The 22,188-nt window shown below is 34.8% G+C and overlaps 2 long non-coding RNA genes across 4 annotated transcripts in view; both read left to right on the top strand.

Moving 5' to 3' along the window:
* Positions 1 to 14,874: 14,874 nt before the first annotated feature.
* LOC141381182 (uncharacterized) overlaps positions 14,875 to 22,188 on the top strand; it is a 33,443-nt gene continuing 26,129 nt past the window's right edge. Inside the window, exon 1 of one of the 2 annotated variants that reach the window (XR_015480673.1) lies at positions 14,875 to 15,009. This is a non-coding gene — a long non-coding RNA (uncharacterized LOC141381182). The remainder of the gene's footprint in view (positions 15,010 to 22,188) is intronic. The other variant, XR_015480671.1, reaches the window with a different exon arrangement.
* On the top strand, positions 16,360 to 21,068 carry LOC137490542 (uncharacterized). Of its 2 annotated transcripts, XR_015480669.1 has the most exons (6): positions 16,360 to 17,530; positions 17,835 to 17,890; positions 18,444 to 18,503; positions 19,300 to 19,414; positions 19,679 to 19,790; positions 20,829 to 21,068. It is a non-coding gene; the product is annotated as an uncharacterized LOC137490542 (long non-coding RNA). The 2 variants fall into 2 exon arrangements; XR_015480670.1 differs by lacking the exons at positions 16,360 to 17,530; positions 17,835 to 17,890; positions 18,444 to 18,503 and adding an exon at positions 18,615 to 18,673.

Below are 22,188 nucleotides of genomic sequence, written 5' to 3' on the forward strand. Positions count from 1 at the left end.
AATTTTTAAAACAACAAACAAAGTTGACAATAAATGAGTTGACATTTTGGCATTAAATAGCAGGTTTGGCATGCTGTCCTGGGCGAGATTGCTTAGCTCTGAGATAATTGAGCCCAAGGCTCCCACCTGGTCAATAAACATATAAGGGCGTCTAAAATCAGGTGGGTCTCGAGAGCTCCCCTTAAAAAATGGAGGAAAAGGAGGAGATAGGGTGGAAGAAGGAATTCTTCCAAAACGAAGACAGGGCAGTAGGTAAAAAAATTGGTCCATTTATTGTAAACTTGGATCAATCTGATTGGATAGTTACTGATTACAGATGAGCAGCCAGTCGTGCTTAATCACATGCTACTCTCAATATTATTTTATTAAAATTAGTGCACTAACATCAAACCAGATATCAAAGTTTTACATATTTCCGCTGATATCAGAGCTTAAAAAAAAGTAAATGAGAAATTCCCATAAATACCACAATAACAGTGTTGACAAAATAATCTACTGTTGTTGTAGCCTAAACATTTGGTACAAATTAATGAGGGAACAATAATAACATTCCTCCATGCCTTCCAGAGTTTCCCGCCAGAGCAAGTGATTTCACTTTAAGAAAGTCGCATACTGTTTTCTATGAATGCTTTTTGATTGTTTATCGCGCAACTATAGCTCCCTGCAGCTACATGAGAATATGCATGAAAACCTAAAATTTGCTATCTCAGCAATTTGTAACTTTTTGATTTATTGGCTAATTCGAATGAATTCGTACGGTCTCATTTGTACAATTTAGTATGATTTGCTTCAACTCCCCCCAATGATGGTTGGGTTTAGGGTTGGAGTTTGGTGCCATGCCTCCTTTTAAAAATCACACATTGTCATACGACTGAACTTGTACGAATTCAAACAAATTAGCCACTAAACTAACAAAACATAAAATAGTTTTATTTCCTCATGAGATAAAGCTGTAAAACTAGGTTGCTGCCAGATATGGTGTTAGTGAGGCCTGCCGTTGAGTTTTCATAGTGTTAGTGCTCACACTGCAGCCTCTGTGAGTCCTGATGCTCTAGTATAGTGATAAGGACACTATACTGTCAGTAAGTACTGCCTTTGGATGAAAGGTTAAATAGAGGTCCTGACTACATGTGTTTGGTGGAAATCTCAGGATGTTATTTGAAAAGGTTAAAGGTATATTGGGTTCATCACTCTGTCTCCTCTACACCAACAAGCTAGTGTGAGGTTTGGTGCTGTTGCATATTCCAGGTGGATGCTGCACACTGTAGGAGATTCCCCCAAAATCTGTAAAGTACTTTGAATGAAGTTATAATTTTAGCCTTTAATTGTATTAGGCTTACTTTTCACATATTTGATATTATTAGCTCCCTAAATATATTTTTTAAATATAATATATATTTTTTTTAATCTTTGCCATGATAACAGGTACAGGTGGTTCATTCCGCTATTGCGACCGCTGATAAATATGGGACAAAGCCGAAGGAAAATGAATGAATGAATGAATGATGACAATTCAGATTAAAGTGCCTCACTAGCTTAATTAGGTTAACTTGGTTAGTTAGGGTAATTGGGTATGTCATTGTATAACGAAGGTTTGCTCTGTAGACGACTGGGAAAAATATGGCTTAAGGCGGCTAATAATATTGACCTTAAAAGGAGGGCTGTGTTATTTTAACTGCAGAACGTAGGGGTAGGTACAAAAGGCTTTAGGGGTATAGGGAATATGGAACAGAGAAAAATATGTTTCATACAGATGTTTTATTTAGTAAACACAAAAGAGATGAAAGTTAGACTTGATTATTTTATGATAATTGAAGCTGAATATCAGAGATGGCAAAAGTACACACATCCTTTACTCAAGTAGAAGTACAGATACTAACTTTTAAAACGACTAAAATTTGAAGTACTGACTACACTTTTCTACTCAAAAGTAAGGAAGTATGACCTGAATCAAGTACTTAAGTATTCATTAATAGACCTATTTTAGTTTCACGATAACTACACCTCACATCATGTATGCATCTATACAAAATAACTTACATTTCTTTTCTTTTTTTTTCTTTTTTGCCAAATTTAAACAGCAAAGTAGCAAAACAACATCATTCTACAATATTGTCCAACAATGACTGATACATGTCTTAAATTTAACACTTAATTTTGCCCAAAGCATATTTTAGTTTTTTTTTTCTTTTGATAAAATAAAAACTGAATGTTTTTAACTATTATTTTTTTATTAATAATTTTTTTTTCATTATGCTAAAGCTGCTTCATTTTCTTCAAGCAGCAACAGTCATGCAGCTCAAATGATTTGTTTGTGTTTTCAGAGCATTGTGTATGTTTTATTTATAAATGAACCAGTGTAAATTCAGTTTATAAAAACAGTTATGATGTTCTAAAATGTGTATCTAACAACAATCTAACAAATTTAAATGAAGACTACAGTGTATATAATAAACATGTTAAAACTGTAACAGTATACAGTATGTTCTGTACTTGGAAATATGAACTTGTTGGAAACAAAGGAAATAAAATTCATTGCATAATGTATTTATAATTGAACAAATATTGAATTGCTTTAGTACTAACTGTTCAAATGTTGACAAAAAAAAGCACATGATTGATAGGTTTTTTCCCTCCATGGTAGTAGATTAAGAGTTCTGAGTACAGTACAACATGGTCAAAAGTTGCCAGATTTGAACAGAAATGTGTCTCTTGTTTTACCTGTGATCCAATCAACCAAAACGCATCGTATTACCCAGTATAAACATGACAAATAATTGCGGACTCCCTCTGTCTCATCCACATAAAGGCTAATTTATACTACTGCATCAAGCTCACGCGAATGCTCCGGCGCATGGCCGCATAGCTCTCGTCGTGGCCATCCACGACGCTAACGTGCACCTTAAGCCATTCCCATGGTAAGCTTATAGCCTGGTTTATATTTCTGCTTCGAGTGATCAGCATGACCCATGACGCATGCAATGTGCATAGCCGTGCATTTATACTTCTGCACGCTGTTTGTATTTGCAGAACAATAACACTTCCGAAAAAACGAGAGGGCAGTAGATGTTTATGTTCCTCTGTGTTGAGTTTCTCCGCTGGTGTTTGTTTGTTTTTTTCTAAACACTACTTTATTGTACACGTGGCTCAAACTCGCTCATTTTAAGGCGGGAATAGGCGGACGTACAACAAATTTAATCATAAGGTAAACACAAAACATCAATTTCCATCTGGAGCTCCTTCACAAGACTCCACGCTTGTAAACAATCACTCCATCGGGCTCGCGGGGCTCTCACCTCCACCCACACTTGTCATCACTACCTAGCCAACCAATCCCAGAGCTTGCGCTACACATCGTTGTGACATTTTTTGAGAGGTGCTCGTCAGCAACGCCAACGGCCACGACGAGTGCTATTAATCAATGCGTAGGCTGCACCGGAGCATACACGTGCGCTTGACGCAGAAATATAAATCAGCCTTAATAAACATGCTTACCGTGCGCGATCGAAGGTTGAAAAAGCCCACAAAGCAGCATGCAGGAGCGCAATGACAAAGAAAAGATTGAATCAATAGAAAAAATAGAAATAATATAGGTCGTCCCACAAAACACATTAAAATGAAAGTAATGACCCCGATTTAAAAATGCATGTAGTACAAAGTAGTCTGAAAAATAAGTAGTGGAGTAAAGTACTGATACCAGAAAAATCCACTTAAGTATATTAATGAAGTATTTGTACTGCGTTACTTCCCATCTCTGGAGAATATATAATTAAGACAAAAGTCCCTGAATACACATACAAACATTTTTTTTTAATTACTCTATGATATTTTTTTGTTATTCAAAACTCTTTTATTACATTTTTTTATAGTATAAGTTTATCAAGGAGACACAAAATGTACAAACAGTTTTAGAATCACCCATATTTAATTAATGAAGCTCTGAATCTGTCAGGTCTCCATTATTTAATATATATATATATATATATATATATATATATATATATATATATTTCCTCTAAAGAAAATGAATGTGGAATCTACTTCTGGAATTTGCCTATTGTGCGTTATGAACTGGATGTTTTGTGACAGATGGTTAATCCAGTGAATCTGACTTTGATTTACAACAATTTAAATTGACCCATGTTACAAGACGATATTTCTGTCAACTTAATGCTGAGGAAGATCGCATATAAACAGTTTACTGTCACCCATTAAGTATGCACAACAATTAAAAGATGTGGCATTTTTCACATAAATTCACTTAATAGCACAAGACGATGGCAGCTTTGGGAGCTCACGGTTGGCGTTTGTGACAAATTTACATGCTGTAATGTGGCAGCGGAGCTTTTAACAGTCCTTCTGTCCTTGCTCGATGTTAGGAGTACCGTCATGACTTTGCCTAAGGGCACGATGCCCTCAAGACTGCCAGATAGAAGGATGCACACTTCCTGTTTACTACATCATTATTCATCTTTATTAGATTATTGTAAAAAGCTGGCAGCAATTAGACATTCTCAAAGCCAATAAACAAATACGTATGCTCTCCAGAGCTAAATACTTCTATTATAGTTTAAAGCAGTGGTCTGATTTCCATTGTTTAGGCTAAAATCAGAAATGTCTCAGAAAATGACTTCATTTCTAATAAAGATGATTAAAAACATGACAGGATTTTTTGAAAAACATGATTCTGTTTCTCTGCATTTATTTGTTTATTTATTTATTTATTATTTATACATTTATTTGTGCATTATTTTATTCATTGATTTATTCATTCATTCATTTATTGTTTGTTTCATTACATGAACAGACATTTAGTGGCAATGTGAGTGATTCATTTATTTGTTGACGGTGGAAGTTATAATGTGTACATTTTTTGTAAAGTCTTTAATTATTTTATTTATTTCAGAAACTAAATATAAGATCAACATATCAAATATAATAAATATTGTTATCTTACATTTTTACTTTAATATTGTATTAAAGGGCACCTATAGGGAAAAATCTACTTTTCAAGCTGTTTGGACAGACATGTGTGTAGGTATAGTGTAAAGACCTTAATATTGGGGTGATATAAACACACCCAGTCCTTTTTTTCAATTTAACAACATAAAAACGGTGGTTCGGTTTTCAGAGCGACCGCAACTTGACGTAGGAGTGCGGTCTCCCTGCCCACCAATACTTATTGACAGGCGCGCATCACTATATCCTCAGTTTGTTGTTTCTCGTCCGTCATTTTCAGCGTGTGAGTCAAAGAGATATCACTAAAGGAACACCCTTGCTCTCTTTTTAGATGTAAAGCTCATTGAGCTCAAAACAAGATCCTCATTCATCACATGATCGCTCTAATCGGAATTATTGTTTGTAACTTTAGGTAGGTTTGCAAACATGTGTATTTTTCATTGCATCTGACTTAAACTTCAGCTGTTTGCATTTCTCGCGGTCACAGAAGCTCCCTGTGATCTTAAGGTGCAGCTGGAAGAACCATAATATTAATATTTAATCATTAAAAAGGGGTAAACTATGTGCCCTTTAAATTTTGTTTCTCCAATGACTTGTATTGTTCTTCTCAATGCAAATATATTATTGTTAACATTATATAATTCAATTTAACGAACTTTATTGTCTATCCCACAAGGGTTATACAATTCTTTTGACATAGGCTCACATGCAACAACAAAACATAAATATACTTACACAACTATTTTTTTTTTAAATCCTATTTTTTTTTAACAATGACAGTGGGAATAAATGTCTTTTTGTACTTACCCATTTTTGCAAAACAGACTACCAGAAAAAGAAACTTAAAGGAATAATGTAAAGATTGGGAAGAGTCTTCCACGATAGTGAAGGTTTTTCTTTTTGTTGCTGCTATAAATAAATCAGGGATTGGTGTTAGTCTCTCACCATTTTTTTTTACTTTCTACATTTATCAAACTTAAAAGTTTATTTTTTGCTTTTAACAGAGAGGAAGTTAAACCAGGCTGCAATATTAAACTTAAGGATAGACTCAATAAGTAATTCATATACGACAGTCAAAATGTTCTTCTCAATATAAAAACTTCTCTCAGTTTTCTCAACAAACTCAACCGCTGCTGAGCCTTTTTAAAAACATTATCTGAGTTTTTCTCAAAAGAGAATTCAAAGTCAATTTCCACACCTAAGTGTTTAGCTAGCCGGCAGCTAGCTCTCTGAAACTCTCACATGGTCACCCACTGAAGCCAAGCACGGTTGAACACATGGAAAGTTAGGTTGCTGCTGGAAGTGGTGTTAGTGAGACCAGCAGGGGGCGCTCAACCTGCAACCTGTGTGGGTCCTAATGCCCCAGTATAGTAAAGGTGACTCTATACTGCTCAGTGAGCTTCATCTTTCAGATAAGACATTCAATCGAAGTCCTGACTCTCTGTGGTCTGTAAAAATCCCAAATTTACCCACTGTCTATCAAGGACTTCTAACCATCCCCTTATCATAATTGGCTTCATTACTTTGTCTCATCTCAACCAATCAGTTGGTATGTGGTGTGCAGTCTGGCGCAATATGGCTGTTGTCGCGTCATCCAGGTGGATGCTGCACACTAATGATGGATGAGGAGATTCCCCCCACATTATGTAAAGTGCTTTGACTGTCCAGAAAAGCACTATATAAATGTAAGGAATTATTATTATTATTATTATTATTATTATTATTATTATTATTATTATTATTATTATTATTTAGAAGAACTCACCTGTTCAACCTCCTCCCCGTTAATTAGCAATGGGTCACAAAATGTTGGTATTTTGTTTTTCCCACAACGCATTTCTTGTGTCTTACTAATATTAAGCTGCAAGGAATTCTCTGTTGTCAAACTTGTAATAAAATGTAAACTTTTACCATTTTACCATACTGTACTATGCCTTATTCTTTTGTTGCATTAATTAATTGTCAAGCTATTATTATTATTATTATTATTATTATTATTATTATTATTATTTAATATTATTATTGTTGTTGTTGTTGTTGATAAATAATAATAATACTAATAATAAAATTACTTAATAATAATAATAAAAAGAAGAAGAAGAAGAAGGATGATGATGATAATGATGAGAATATTAATAATAACTTTAAAATAAAAATAAAAATGTATTAGTGGAATAAAAGTATTAGGCATAGTATAGTATGGTATACAACATAAATGTTCCTCACTGAACCACATTAAGCTTTATATTTTTGTCCTCTGTTGGGTCACCTTTACCTGATTTATTTCTGGCCGGGCTATAGTAGAGCAGGTTAGAAATAAAAATAGCCAGTTATGTTACGGCACCTCCACACCTATAAACTTCAGCCCAGAAGAGGACCTCACAGATGCTATGAGAACTATACATCCATTAAAAGCCCTGCTGCTATTTTTACATGAAATTCCAGGTGCATTTGTGGAACATTCCATTTATAACCTTTACATCTGCCAATTGTGACAAAATGAACATGGCTGAAGGTGATCATTCTGCTATTTTTGAGGTCACATTTACAGGTCACACTTTATTTTGATGGTTCGTTTGTGGAATTTAAGTTACGTTGCATCTACATGCCAACTAATTCTCATCAGATTATAAGTAGACTGTTAGGTTGGGTTTAGGGTTAGTGTAAGCTGACATGCACTTGCAAAGTTTCTTATAGTTCGTTAAATGTCTGTTGAAGGAGCAGTATCAGCAGATATTAAGCAGACAGTCTACTAATACTTAAATGGACCATCAAAATAAAGTGTTACACATTTACATGTTGTGAACCGGAGGAAGAAACTGGTTCATATGAACTGTAACAGTTAATGACAAACTCCCTGTCAAAGTCTGACAAAGTCCCATATATAAAAACTTTGCTACTCCTTCCATTAATAACAAACAGCCGATGGCAAATCCCACGAAAAAGTATAAATGAAAGGCGCAAACACAGCACTAGGTTGGCCAGACTGTAGTTTTGTTGTGAAAATGAACTTTAACCCTTTATTCCCCACAGCCGAATCTCCATCTTTCAGTGATCATCATCTTTGCATCATGATCAATCCTGTGATCCCCTTCGCTTTGCTAGTGTCTGAAGCAATGACTGTAAAAAATATGGACGACGCGACAGCCCCTTTTTCCATTGAACGCCTTGAGGGCAAAACGCCTGCTTGATGGGCACAAACTGTCGCAAAAGACTGCTGAAATTGGAGCCTTGACATGCGCAGAAGGACTGTCTGATGGAGCCAGAGGAGGAGCCGCGAAAATGAGCGGAGTCGAGCTTCCAACCAAAAGCTTTATGTAAAATCAACAACGCCCCCCGAACTTCTCAGCATGCGTTTGCCGTCATATCAACACAAATGGATGTAATAACGTTAACAAATTTGATGGTTTTATATATTCAATCGCGTCAGCTCCGGGCCGCAGCGCATAACCTACTCGCGGCGTCTCGGGCTGATTCCGGCTCGCATGCAGCAGCGCCGGCTCGCTCGGCCGCCACATCTGGCTCGATTGACTCGGGCTGGAATCGGGCAGTGAGTCCAGGCATCCGGAGTAGGTCCAGCAGAGGTAGTCAGTCTGAGCTCTGAGGGGTAAGTCTCCGGCAGGCGAGAATCTAGCTGGAACTGGCCCGAGTGTATTTTGCTATCTGGGTGGCTAGGCGTACGTGTATCAGCAAACTAAAAAAGCCCGAAAAAAGCCCTGACCTTAGCGAATAAACAGTGTTCCACCAGGATCATGTATGTCAGAAACTGTAGTTTACTGCTGAACTCATTTTGTCATGGTAAAATAACACAGAATTCGAATAATAACATTTCAGTCTTCTGCCGAAGCTCAGACGCGCTGCTTTGAGAAACGATGACACGCCCAGCAATAAATTACTGATAAAAACAAACTTTTTACAAAAATGAAGATCTGCACCAATTTTAGCACAATAACCAGTGCCTTAATCGACCAGAACCATCTTTCGGGACATTTTATTGCAAGTGTAATTCATTTTTTTATTTGGGCTCAAGTCTCCTTCATTAACACGGAGGAGGCGGGCTTTATGACTTGTACTGCAGCCAGCCCCCAGGGGGCGATCTAACGGCCGAGACCTTCCCTCAAACGCAGGCTTGCGGCACACTTGGTCTGAAGAGAAAAGCATGTTCACGTTTTACCAGATCTGTACCGTATCGACGTCATTACAACATGATTCATTAATTCGACTCTCATTTGACATCTTTCATTAAATAATCAATAGTTTTAACATGGCGCACTTTTAGATTTAAACCTCAGCTGGATGTTTTCATTCACTTAGAGCTATGTTACACACTGCATGGAAGATTGTCAAAACAACATAATAGGGGCTCTTTAAAAAAAAAACTTTCAATGAATCTTTTTCCAGTCTATAAGCCTTAAAACCTGAATTGTGTAAAGAAAATAAATCTTTTTAGTAAGATTGTAACTTTGCAGATGCATATGCTCAAACAGCAAGATTACACACAATCTAAAATGAAAAAAACTTTAAATGATAATCAGGGACCTCTTTAACTGGGCTTAGAGCAATTTTTCATCCATAATCATCTAATTGAAGGCATCTTGGCTCATAGCAGTGCCAGAGACATGCGCGAGAGCTCCAGACATGCAGCGCAAAGCTCAGGCGTAGATAAGGTTAAGTGCTGGAGGTGCAGGCCTTGGTCTGAAAGCACATCTTATCTTCCCAAGCGCCGCAAACACCCCAGCTGTGTTTTAGGAGGCACACTGTTTCACAGATTAAACTGCTGCGGTTGGTCGATCGCTGCAGATGGAGATTGTCAGATAAAGCTGAGAGCTGTGGATGGAGAAGCAGACTCGTGGGAAGTCAGCTCTGCTCCAGAAAGGATAAAAAAAAAGGCAGTTAAATGCCTAAGAAGGTAGTGAAATGCTTAAAATACTAGGGACAAAGTTTGCTAATAATAAAATATCTTAATAAGATAAAATATATTAAGTGGCCAGTGGCTTGCTAGGTTTGGGACTTGTGGAGCTGTGCTCTTCAGTGTTTAGACTTTCAGCAGTGAATTTAAACTACACTGAACTGAACTGAACTGAACTGAACTAAACGAAACTGAACTAAACGAAACCCTGGAAATTAGACAAACACAGTTTCAATTTACTAGAATGTCTATGTTAAGCAGTTTTGACACAATCTACATTGTAAAAGTGCTATAGAAATAAAAATGAATTGAATTGAACTTAATTTAATTTAAATTTTCCTAGACAATAATGTGTTGAATAGTTTATGGGTTTTCAAAGGTTTTAATCCACTTCAAATGTTGACTACTGTGAATTATGATGTATGTGTAAATTAAATACATATATACAGTTGAAGTCAGAAATATTAGCCCCTCTGAATTATTAGCCCCCTTTTTTATTTATTTATTTTTCCCCCGATTTCTGTTTAACACAGAGAGATGTTTATGACACATTTCTAAACATAATAGTTTTAATAACTCATTTCTAAAAACTGATTTCTTTTATCTTTGCCATCATGCCAGTATATAATATTTTACTAGATATTTTTAAGACACTTTAATTCTGACCTCAACTCTATATATCCTCAAAAAATATATTACGTATTATTGTGATAAAAGCATGTAAAATGTTTCAGCGCTGCAGTGTTTTTAGAGCTTCTTTATGGCTGGAAATTCGTAACATTTGTTTTTGCTTTGTTTTGATTGACAGCTTTTATGACCACACAGACTCACTCTGACATTCCGTCACCAGATATCACACAAGGGAACGATTCGAAGAGGAAAAATATACAAGATCCAGCCTGAGACGGTAATATTCCTAACATCACTGGAATGCATTGGAATAAACCTATTGGAGCTATTTCTGAACTTCTTAAAAAAAATTAAACGTACAAATCAGAGAGAATGTCACCAGGCATTACATTCCTCATGAATCCACTTAAGTGTGTGTGTGTGTCTGGAAGCACAGAATATCAGCCCCTGTGTCTGAATTACTATACAAGAGATTGCATTTTACCTCAGACGGCAGCATGAATAACTGTTGGAGTGCTGATTATTTAAAGCAACGCAATCAAAAGAGGATAAATAGAAACAATGCGAGGTGATATAGCAATCTTTTCAGCGGAATACATAAATCCTTGTGAGGAAGGTTAGCGGACCAGTAAAGAGTTTTACTGCAGTTACTTTATGTGCAACTCTGGAGCTATGACACATTAATATTTGACAGTGATCCTGGAGATAAATTAATAAACAAAAGCCTTCAAATGAAATTTAGAAGCACCTGAAACATTAGTGGTCATTTGTTATGTGCACAGCTGGTTAGATGTAGGGCACACTGCATTATTCTTCAATATGAAAGTGAGTCATGCCTTATAAATCTATTTTTTGGCACAGTAAGAAGTAATTATTGCATTTGACCCATTAGGTAATATATCAGACAGGAAAGAGAACAATTAAGGGTAATACCTGAACATCCATTTCAGGATGGTGGTATTGATGCTAAAATTGTCTGGGGAGAAATTAATTTGTGTACTTGTGTTTTTTTCCAGTACACACACACACACACACACACACACACACACACACACACACACACACACAAACAAACACACACACACACACACACACACACACACACACACACACACACACACACACATATATATATATATATATATATATATATATATATATATATATATATATATATATATATATATATATATATATATATATATATATATATATATACTGTATATACACACATTCACTTAAGTGAGGATGTGAGGATACAAATAATAATAATAATACATTTATAATAAGAAGAAGAAGAAGAAAAAAATAATAATAACAATATTTTACATCTACATCTTGCATTTCTTGTATTTGGCGTTTTACTTCTCTTCTTGTCAGATATCCATGAGAGAAATAACTGCATAAAGCTTGGAAAGTACACTTTTATTTTGAAAACTAATGTCGTCTCGCTAATCCATAGAATTCTCCCCGCAGAGTGTACATTACGCTGGCTGTTCCCCACCGTGTCCGCCATTAACACAAATGATGACAATAGCTGCCTGAACTTCTGCACAACCACAGATTTTTGTGCAGAAGTACTTTTTTTTCGAGTAGTTTCCTCAAAAAAAAAAAAACACAGTCATGTACATTAATATTTCTCACATATTATTGTAGCACAGTTTGGGCTGAATACAATAAACAAACAAAAAAAAATGCATGTTGTCCAATAATATGTAATCAGACCTCAGACCCCGGAGAGTTAATTCTGCCAGAAGCAAAATATCATCAATCTGCCAAAAGTTATTTAGAATCATTAATGCTTGTGACACGTACCTTTATTATTCAATAGAAAATAAGGTTATTGTTTGTTTGTTTTCAGCACACTGCCATATATTGTGAGCTAACTCATGCATCATTTTGAAATATTTTGCACATTTTACCCAATTTTTCGAACATTCTGATTGTGTTACATGATCAGATCTTAATGTATAATCAGGTGGTATTCATTTTATTTTGTTTATATGTTTATTTTATTTTTTATTTATTGACTATCAAAATGCTGCCAGCTATTAATGTGTTATAAATCATGAAGGGTCAGCTTGGATCCTCTTTAACATTCTACTAATGACATAAAGTCAGCTATATTTTCTTGTGTGGCCTAAAGGTTTGTAAAATGACAGCAAATGTAAATTACTTTGTGAATATCTGATAGCATTTTGCTTCTCCAGTTAATATATTATGAAGTAGGCAGACTGTATCTGTATTTGAAAACAAGTTTTTGTTAGTGTAGAGCCAGTTAATGTTTATCTATTTGCGTAATTCAAACAAAAAAGTCTGACTTTAACCTCTGTGCAAAGCTTGTTTTTACTACTTTTACCCAAACACAAAGTTATAATTTAATCTGGACACTTTGTAGAGCAAAACCTCATTGGAACTCTCCAATGAAATGGTTTCTAACTTTAAAAATGATCAAAGAAAGCATTGTTATGAGAAAATGTGCTAAGAATCTATATTACTAAGCAAAGCTGGTACAAATGTCTGAACTGAAAGTGCTCATAGGCTTATCTCGTAATGCCTATCATCAAACAAGTGAGTGTTAGACTAATGACAAGAGTTCAATTGCTGTAAAAACCAAGAAGATTGACAAGGGGTGACCTCTTCCTGCACCCAAATGCATTAGAATGTTGCATTAGTTAAAATGGCTGCCTGGTGCTGTAATACAGGACCTCAACCAAGTTAATAAAATGATTAACAAGGCCTGTTTTCTTTACAGAAGCAATGGAAATTCTGCTTGATCAGAGTCATTGTTTGATTAATATTACATTGGAGTCTCCTGCAGCCACTAATCAGCCAATCATGTGGCTGTAACTCAATGCATCTCATTATGTTGACTTGGTCAAGATGATCTGCTGAGGTTCAAACCGAGCATGGGGTGGTGGTTTTTCAGAAACTGCTTATCTTCTGGGATTTTCATACAAAGCCATATAGGAGAAAATCATGCGGCAATATCTTGTAAGATCAGTTGGTGAAAAAAAACTTGATGCTAGAGGTATACGGAGCATAACTACACTAGTTAAACTGATAGAAAGTCAGCAGTAACCCAAAAAAACACTTCTTTCCGTAAGTCAAACCTTGAAGCTGATTAGCTACACAAACAAAATCATATTGACATCAAATATGACATTAGTAAACATGTAATAAATGCATATAAATGTCAAAACCGTAATGTCCAATTGATATATTCACATATTCTTGCCTTTTTAAAAACCAAAATAATGACACAGAAATATATTATAAGAAAAAGATTTGTTAATCTGAAAACTTCAAAACCAAATCACAAATTTACACTGCATTCTGTATACAAATAATGTATGTAAATTACCTTAAAGTCAAAACAACATAAAATTGACATTTAACATTTCCTGTAATCGATTTTTGAGGGTTTTTTTTTTTTTATTGAAGCCAATGCTAGGTGTCAATTTGATGCCTTTTTGGCATAAATACCTGCTGAGTGACACGATGGCTGTCGTGTCTTGCCAGTGTTGTTTTTACCTCTTTTGTGGTTTCAGTCTCAATTCCTATAATCCTAATCTGAAGTTGTTTTTACAGGTTCACTAATAGCTGAATAATGGTCAATACAGTGCTTGCAGGTTCAGTAGATTTTGAACACTTTCATGCAGCGCGACTGTAGCTACAACAGCGTCAAACCAAGTACAAGTAGGAGCTCTAATGATGCAATCAGTGCGACAACTTCTACTCTGAAACTTCCAAGCTGATCTTGGCTTTACCTGTGCAACTCCTTCATTGTTGTTATGGTCTTTAAATTGTCTACACCTTCTTGTTATATTGTCGGTGATCTCTTCTAGCACCCAAATGCATTAGAAAATAGTCTCATGCATTAGTTTAAATGGTTGCTTGGGGGCTTTAATTGTCACGAGGGAGACAGGCAAATCTAGAGTCATGATCAGAAACAGGCAGAAGGTTAAAAGGCTGGCAGCATACAAGAACAAACAATAAAACAAAGCAAGGGTCTAACACTGCGAAACAAGGCAAGGAAGCGCGTTGTAATGTTAGCTTGACCGATGAACTGAATGAACAGATGAATCGGCTGGCTTAGTAAAGACTTGAACCAGTGACGCTCTTGCTGTGAGGCAACAGTGCTAACCACTGGGCCACCATGCCACCCATCTAGGAAGGCAGGAGGAGGAAGGGTGGAAGGGGGATTCTTTAAAACGAAGATAGCTGTCACATGGAACTTAGTGTATTTATAATGGCTAAGGAATCATCTGAATGGTGAATAAGAAATTGAATAATGCAGGGCCGGCTGCAAGCAGTCATAAGCACGTGATCCTCTCGAAATTAGTTTATAAATAAACTTCACAGTCCATGTAATTAGTTGGTAATGATCCTCTGGCTGTGTGTGTGCTCATCACGGCAACTTGATGTTTCCAGCACCTTGTTGAATCTTTTCCACAAAGCATTTAGGCAGGTTTGAAGACAAAACCAGAAGAAAAGTTTACTTAATAATAGTGAGTATATATTCAATATATTTATTTTTATATAACATTTTTAAATTCTACACTTGCAAATAAAGGTACAAGAGCTGTCAACGATGTGGTACCTTTACAAAGGGTGCTAATCTGTATACAGTAATGGGTCCACATTTGTTCCTCAATGTTATGCTTTTGATTCATATGTCAATAATATAATTAAAAATTATTTGTTCACACTTATTTTGATGGTCTATTTGTTAAATAAAGTTACATTGAATCTACATGCCAACTAATTCTCATTAGAGTGTAAGTTGACATGTACTTGCAGAGTTTCTTATAGTCAGTTAAGGCACAATCCCAATTCTATTTTTGTACCCCTACCCCTTCCCCTTGGCCCTTACAACCGAGGGTTAAGGGGAAGGGCTTCAAAATTTACCCCTAAGAATTGGGATAGCACTACAGCACCTGCACACGTCATCATATGTCCTCTCAATCTCCTGCTTCTCCTGTGAGATCAGACGATGGCGACTGTTGTAGTGTATTCCAGTTGTGTTATTTTTTGGTATTTATCTTCAGGAGATCACTGAAGGCATATATTATGTTATCATAACGATCTAATGTGGCAATAAGATCGTAACTTTACTGTGTATTTAAATAGTGGCCATATTCATAATGTAAACGCACCAAAAACAACATTAACATTATAGCAGACACTGTAAAAAGCCCATTGACAGCCACTAGACATTACTGACAGGGTATTCCAGTGTCATGCTGTGGGACTGCTGTACAGGAGTTATTTAATAGAGATTATAGATTGCGATATTTAGCGGTTATTTTTATAGTTTTTTTTATTACTATTTATTTTAAAGCATGACGGTAAAACACGAACGCGGGTAAGGGGTAGGGGTAAGGGGTAAAATTGGGATTGGGCCTTTATGTCTGTTTAGCTGCAGTATCAACAGATGTTAAACAAACAGTCTACTAATGCTTAAATGGACCATCAAAATAAAGTGTTACCACATATTTTAGTTTATAATTTTTATTTGATTTCAAGAGGTACACTGTAAACGATTTCTGTTGTTTTCACGGTATTATACTGCAATTCTCAACAGTTGTTTACTGTATAAGCTGTGCACAGTGTGTTACTGTATATATTGCTGTTTTCACAGCATGATAATGTATTCTCAACATTTCCATACTGTGAACATGATTAACAGTATGCTACTGCAGATTTTACAATGAATTTTGGGAAAAAATCAGTTACTGTGCATCTAAATACAGTACTGCAAACGATCATGAAAAACTACACAAACTTTATATTATTATTATTATGTTTATTTTATTTTTTGACAAAGTATTTTGTGAAGAAAAATAAACTAACCAGTTTCTTCAGACTGTTCAGTGCATAAAACTGTCCCCTGGTTTTCCATATTTGGGTGTACTGCACCTTAATTTTATAAGGTTAACATGAAAATATTAAATCATTTTTAATCAACATAACTTTGTGCTTAACCAAAACGTAAACTGGAACAAAAGTAATTGATTCATGAAACCAAAGTCAGCTTAAATGTCATAATGACCAGCCTGCTTTAGACGGATTCATGAGGTTAGGGCACCCGTCATCACCATGGAGGTCACATATCTCCGCATTTTCAAAACAATATTTTAAAATACCCACCATCCCTATAAATAAACCACAGACTTGAGTTTAAAACAACTACATTCCCGCATGAAAAACGGTTAAAACTAAATTTCATAACACATTCATTATAGAGCCATCTAAGACCGGGGCAAGTCTCACATGTCTAGCCGATTATAACCTCGTTTCGCCGGATACATGAGTGATGATGGACACCCTGGAGGTCAGAATCTCCGCTATCGGCAAAGCACGCTTAAAATTTACACATGATATCTATAAATAAACCACAGATTTGAGTTTGTAAGAACTACATTCTCGCATGAAACACTGTTAAAATTTCATTTCGTGACATATTAAACGCATTATTTATAATATTAGCTGGGCTTTCTCATCCGCCATTACCATTTAATGGTTGTTGATGTGAAATGAATTCTGGGAGAAAAAAATATATATATATTTATATATAATTCTCAAAACACTTCAAACGAACTTTATTCTTATTGTCAAGGTCAGATATATGTAATAATTTCGCTGGTAAAGTGAATAAAAAACAATGTTACTATATTGTAATCAATATCACGTTTGCACTGGTTCGGTTCAGCACTCGAGCAACTCTGAATCGTATTGAACCGAATTGAACCGTTTGCTCGGGAATTATTTGATCACACGTGTTGACAAGCACATTCTGCAATATGCAATTAGTGTATAATTAGTGTATAAATGCGCGTGGCCAAGCAGTATAACGAAATAGTAATGAATCATATACAAAAAGGAATCGGTTTTAGGCGGATTCGATTCTTTACTGTTCACTAAGGAGCCGATTCATATAGAACCGAACGGACACGACTCGACATGCAGGCAACGGCTCTCCTAATTTGAAATTCACCTGTCGTCTTTCATCCAGCGAATTCATCTTCGGTAAGTGTTTTAAAGTCAAATTCTGTCCGTTAAAGGATTATTTTATAAGTATTTCTGTGTATTGTGTGTGTAATTTAAAAGAATTAACCAAGTGACATTAGTTGTTCTTATGTTATGTCACGCTATCCGTTAACAAACGGTATTTTAAACAAGAAATAACAGACGCCAGGCGGTCATTGTAGTGTTTGCGAGGTATTAGATACAGTGAGTTTATCTTAAGTGAGTTTTTGACCATACGCTAAGTTACCTGAAAAAAACATAACTTTAACTTATTGTAACTGCATTAATGAATTCTCTATTTCAGCACAACACTGAGATGAAGGCGAAGTCACCATGAAAAGTTAAACGTTTACCGTTAAGGTAAGCTCTGGTTTTCACATAGTCATTATGACTAAGCTATCATTATGGTAATATTTTTCAACTGTAAGTTAGTTATTTAAACTAAACTCATAATGAAATGAGTCTTAACTGTTTTATTAAATGGAGCTGAAAATTAAATGCAGTTGAATTATTTTAAGCTAACGTTAATATTACAAAATACATATTAATTGTCTATTTCTCAATAATGTTAATGAGCTTGATGTATAGTGTGTCATTAATTGTACATTTAATTTTTGGTGTTCAGGTGTACCTGAGGTGAGTGTACATTCTGAGTACACAGATATAAGCCAAAGTCATTATCACTATATATATATATATATATATATATATATATATATATATATATATATATATATATATATATATATATATATATCTATCCATCCTATTCTAAGTGAAATTGATGGGGTCAGGGAATGATTTGTGTACAAATGTATTTTAACCCCATACAGATTGGTATGGTTGTACCATAGATTTAGATTAATTAATGTTAAGTCTTATTTTACTCTTATTATATTTATCTGTTTTTCAGCTACAGTAATTGATATTGAAAAACTGATGCAACAAATCACTCCTCACTTGATTATTCAAGGTAATGTTGATGTCTTCCTCATTTTGATTAGATTTTTAAATGTAGAGTTGTTCACAGATTTGTTGTGAGGAGTTTCATGTACAACCTCTTTTTCTTCTTCCAGCAGTTCCTAAGATAAAAATCTGGGGTTAAAACAGCCACGGCTATGCTATTTGCCTACCAAGTGCTGAGTAAATATTAGACAAACATTTTTTTCTATAACTGTTGTCTTTGTGTTTATTAGCAATTTTACTGGGCGTATGTGTTTGTTTGTTTTTCAAACAGCCTGGAAACTGTAAGTTTAGTTCAATATGTTATTTTATGCTATTCATTTTTGTCTTAACATGGATTGCATGTTGAAGCTATCGTTTTATAGTGGGAAAATGTAAAAGAGAATCACTGAATACAATGGCATAATGATTCTGCTTGTTCACAGAAGGTACTTGATTTAGTTTTCCTCAAGCGACACATCAGTTTTTATGACTATTGCTTGACACTTGAATTGAAGGGACAGTTCACCCCAAAATGAAAATAATAGCATCTTTGGCATCCTCCACTTGTTTCAAAATAGTTATACATTTAATTTGTTCCGTTGAACACAAACTCGTATTTTTTAAAGAAATTTGGTTCAAATATGGATGTCAATAGTTACTGGTTACTAACATTCTTCAAAATATTTGCTTTAGTGTTTAACAGAAATTTAAATGGATTTAAAACACATGGAGTAATGGTGGCAAAAAAGTAAACTATCCTTTTAAATATTTTATTCTGAGACTTATTTATATATGTCTTGTCTTTTGCCATATTGTCTTTCTAGCTCAGATTGTGATGAACCTGGAATGCGACACCAGTTACTCTTAAGACAAGAACCGAATAAAGCACAGATGTGGAGGGATTTGCAGCCAAACTAACTGGAGGGAAGGAACCTTTAGGTAAAAGCACCTGCTTTATTTAGATCTGAAGTATTTTATTTGACATAGAGATTTATAGTTTTAATTCTAATTTAAAGCAAACAAGGTTGAGCACCCCTGGTCTAAAAGCTCAAAAATGCTGTTTCCGTGATAAGGTTAAATGTAAATCAGAAATAGATTCATTAGGATCAATGCTTAAAGTAAACATTTTCTTCTCTCTGTAGACCAAACATGTTTACTGTCCCCCACATTTTAATAAATTGTTTCTGTTTTTGTTTCTTACAGTGTGGGTGAACATACTACCTGGATGTCCAACAAAGGCTGCACAAGAGCTCATTTGATAGCACATATTCTGTCCTGTCTACATCTCTGATGACCTGGAAGTGCTTCGACATCAGTGAGTAATACATCTTTATATTGTCATGCATACAGGATTTCTGTAAGCTTAGCTTTAATGTTAGTTTCTAATCAGCAGTGACTGTTTTAAAAAATTAAGTATTTAAATTATTCTCAACGTTTTACTAATGCTGTGCACAGTAACGTTGTGATGATTTAGTTTGAGGAAATGTCACTGGAGAGGTGTTCGTATAAAAAATAAATAAATAAATTTGTATGAAATGACTCGATAAAATGTTTATTTGTCTCGCTGACATGCCATTACTGCTGCATATTAAAATACAGTAATACGAATTGACAGCAGAATATTACCACAAACATTTAATGAAGTAGGCTAGACTGCTCTTTAGTTCTCTACTCAACTTTAACACATTTCCTCATGTCGCTCAGCCTCTCTGCAGATTTTGCCAAAAATGAATGCTTAGTAATTACTTTGTTTTATGCAAACCAAATATCAGTGACTCATCATTAGCATTATTTTAAAAAAATCACCCACGGCTTTCATGTTCTCTAACGCAATCTTATCTGTAAGTTAGAAGTGGATTTATACGTGTTAAAAGCCTAAAAGTATTTAATTAACATTAGTCACGTTAAATTAGATTATTTTTATTTATTTAATTTTAAATATGTAGCCTCTTAAAGTGAGAATGAACTGTGTTTACCCCTCTTAAATCCGTGGAAGAACTAGTAGTGTGATCATGGAATCAGATATTCGAGCTATACAGAGTCGGACATTAAGTTAAGATGAGACTTTATTTTTTACACACCTGTGTGGACACCTGACTAGCGATCTTCAAGAACAATGCCCGCTGATCTTTTCCCCATTAACGTTAGTGTAATTGTGAATTGACAACAAACTGTATTTCACCAACAAAAACAATAAAAAAAACTGTTATATATTATAACTGTTATATATATTTATATATATATATATATATATAAAAACAACAGTGCAGTGTTTCGTTTCTGAATGAATTAAATGGTTTTAGGGATGATTAGTTTTTACTCCAGTGATTGATTTTGCGTGTCATTTTTGCAGGATCATCAGAAGTGCTGCTGCCCTTTTTCACTGTCCCTTTCCACATCATTTGGCCTTCATCATTTCCTGTCTTGTAGCAGTATTTTCACCTGTTTTTAAAATTGTAATAATTTTTGATGCATTAATTGTTGACTGGTTTTAATGATCAATTGTTCATTAGTGTTCTGTTGCTTTGTTTTATTGAATAATTGCTACTGTTTTAGCATGGTTTACACAATAAACCTTTATTGTGAAGTTAAAGTTTCAGTTTCTTTATTTTTCTTGTATTTCTTGAACAGTTAAAATAACACTTGTGCAAGTTTTGAACATTTTTACCCATTATAAAGTAGCACTATTAAATAAAATAAAATAACATTTAATAACTGTAAAATACTATACAGTAATAATGAAAGTAACGTTAAAATACCGTAGTTCTTCATGGTAAAAATGTACAATAAAATACTGTTTTCAGTTTTGCAGTATGTGTATCACTACTGTAATTGGTGTTACAGTAAAAATCAACAACAGTAAAATGATGTATTACATTTTACAGTAAATGTAATACTAATGTAATTAGTATTACAGTAATGTTACTGTTTTATGAAATACAGCAGCTACTGGATAATTGTTGCCAGTAACTTACTGTTAATTTAACAAGAAATCGTTTACAGTGTACACATTTGTATACTATATAGGTACTTAAATGTACCTTTGAGGTAGCAATATGGACCTTTTACTGCAGATACACATGTGTATTCTTTGAAAAGGAACTGCCCCAGTGACAGCTCTTGTACCTCTTGTATTTCCGAGAGTGTACTTTATTCTAACTGTAAAAATGTGTGCTGAAATAATTAACATACTGTAGGTGTGAGTGAGTGAACCATTCACTTTTGTTTAGCTCTTATGGGAACTTGTTTGTTCCACACTCTGAAGCACCCCAAATGGTGCATCAAGCGTTTTGCATTTTTACATTATCATATTCTGTCCATAAATGACCCATCAGAGCTTTCAGAGTACAGAGAGAACAACCGCCTACAATTGACTGTTGCAGCACTGGAAAACACTTGACATGACTTTCCATAAGAATATAAATACATTCAAATTCATTTAATCATTTTTAGTTTTTACGTAAAAGTTGCTGGACATCAAGAAGAATAAAGAATAATGGGTTGTTGTTTGAATATAAATATTATGGCGGCAAATCTACTTAAAGGGATATTTGACCCAAAACTGAAAATTCTGTCAACATTTACTCACCCCCTGTCCAAACCAGTTTTCTTTTTTCCTGATGAGCACTAATGAACATATATTGAAGAAAGTTGGGAAGCTTTACTCCATGACTTCCAAAGTAGGTAAAACAAATACTATGATGGCCAATGTT

The sequence above is a fragment of the Danio rerio genome, chromosome 3 (assembly GCF_052040795.2).
Source record: "Danio rerio strain M-AB ecotype USA chromosome 3, GRCz13ab, whole genome shotgun sequence".
In the NCBI taxonomy this organism is placed as follows: Eukaryota; Metazoa; Chordata; class Actinopteri; order Cypriniformes; family Danionidae; genus Danio; species Danio rerio.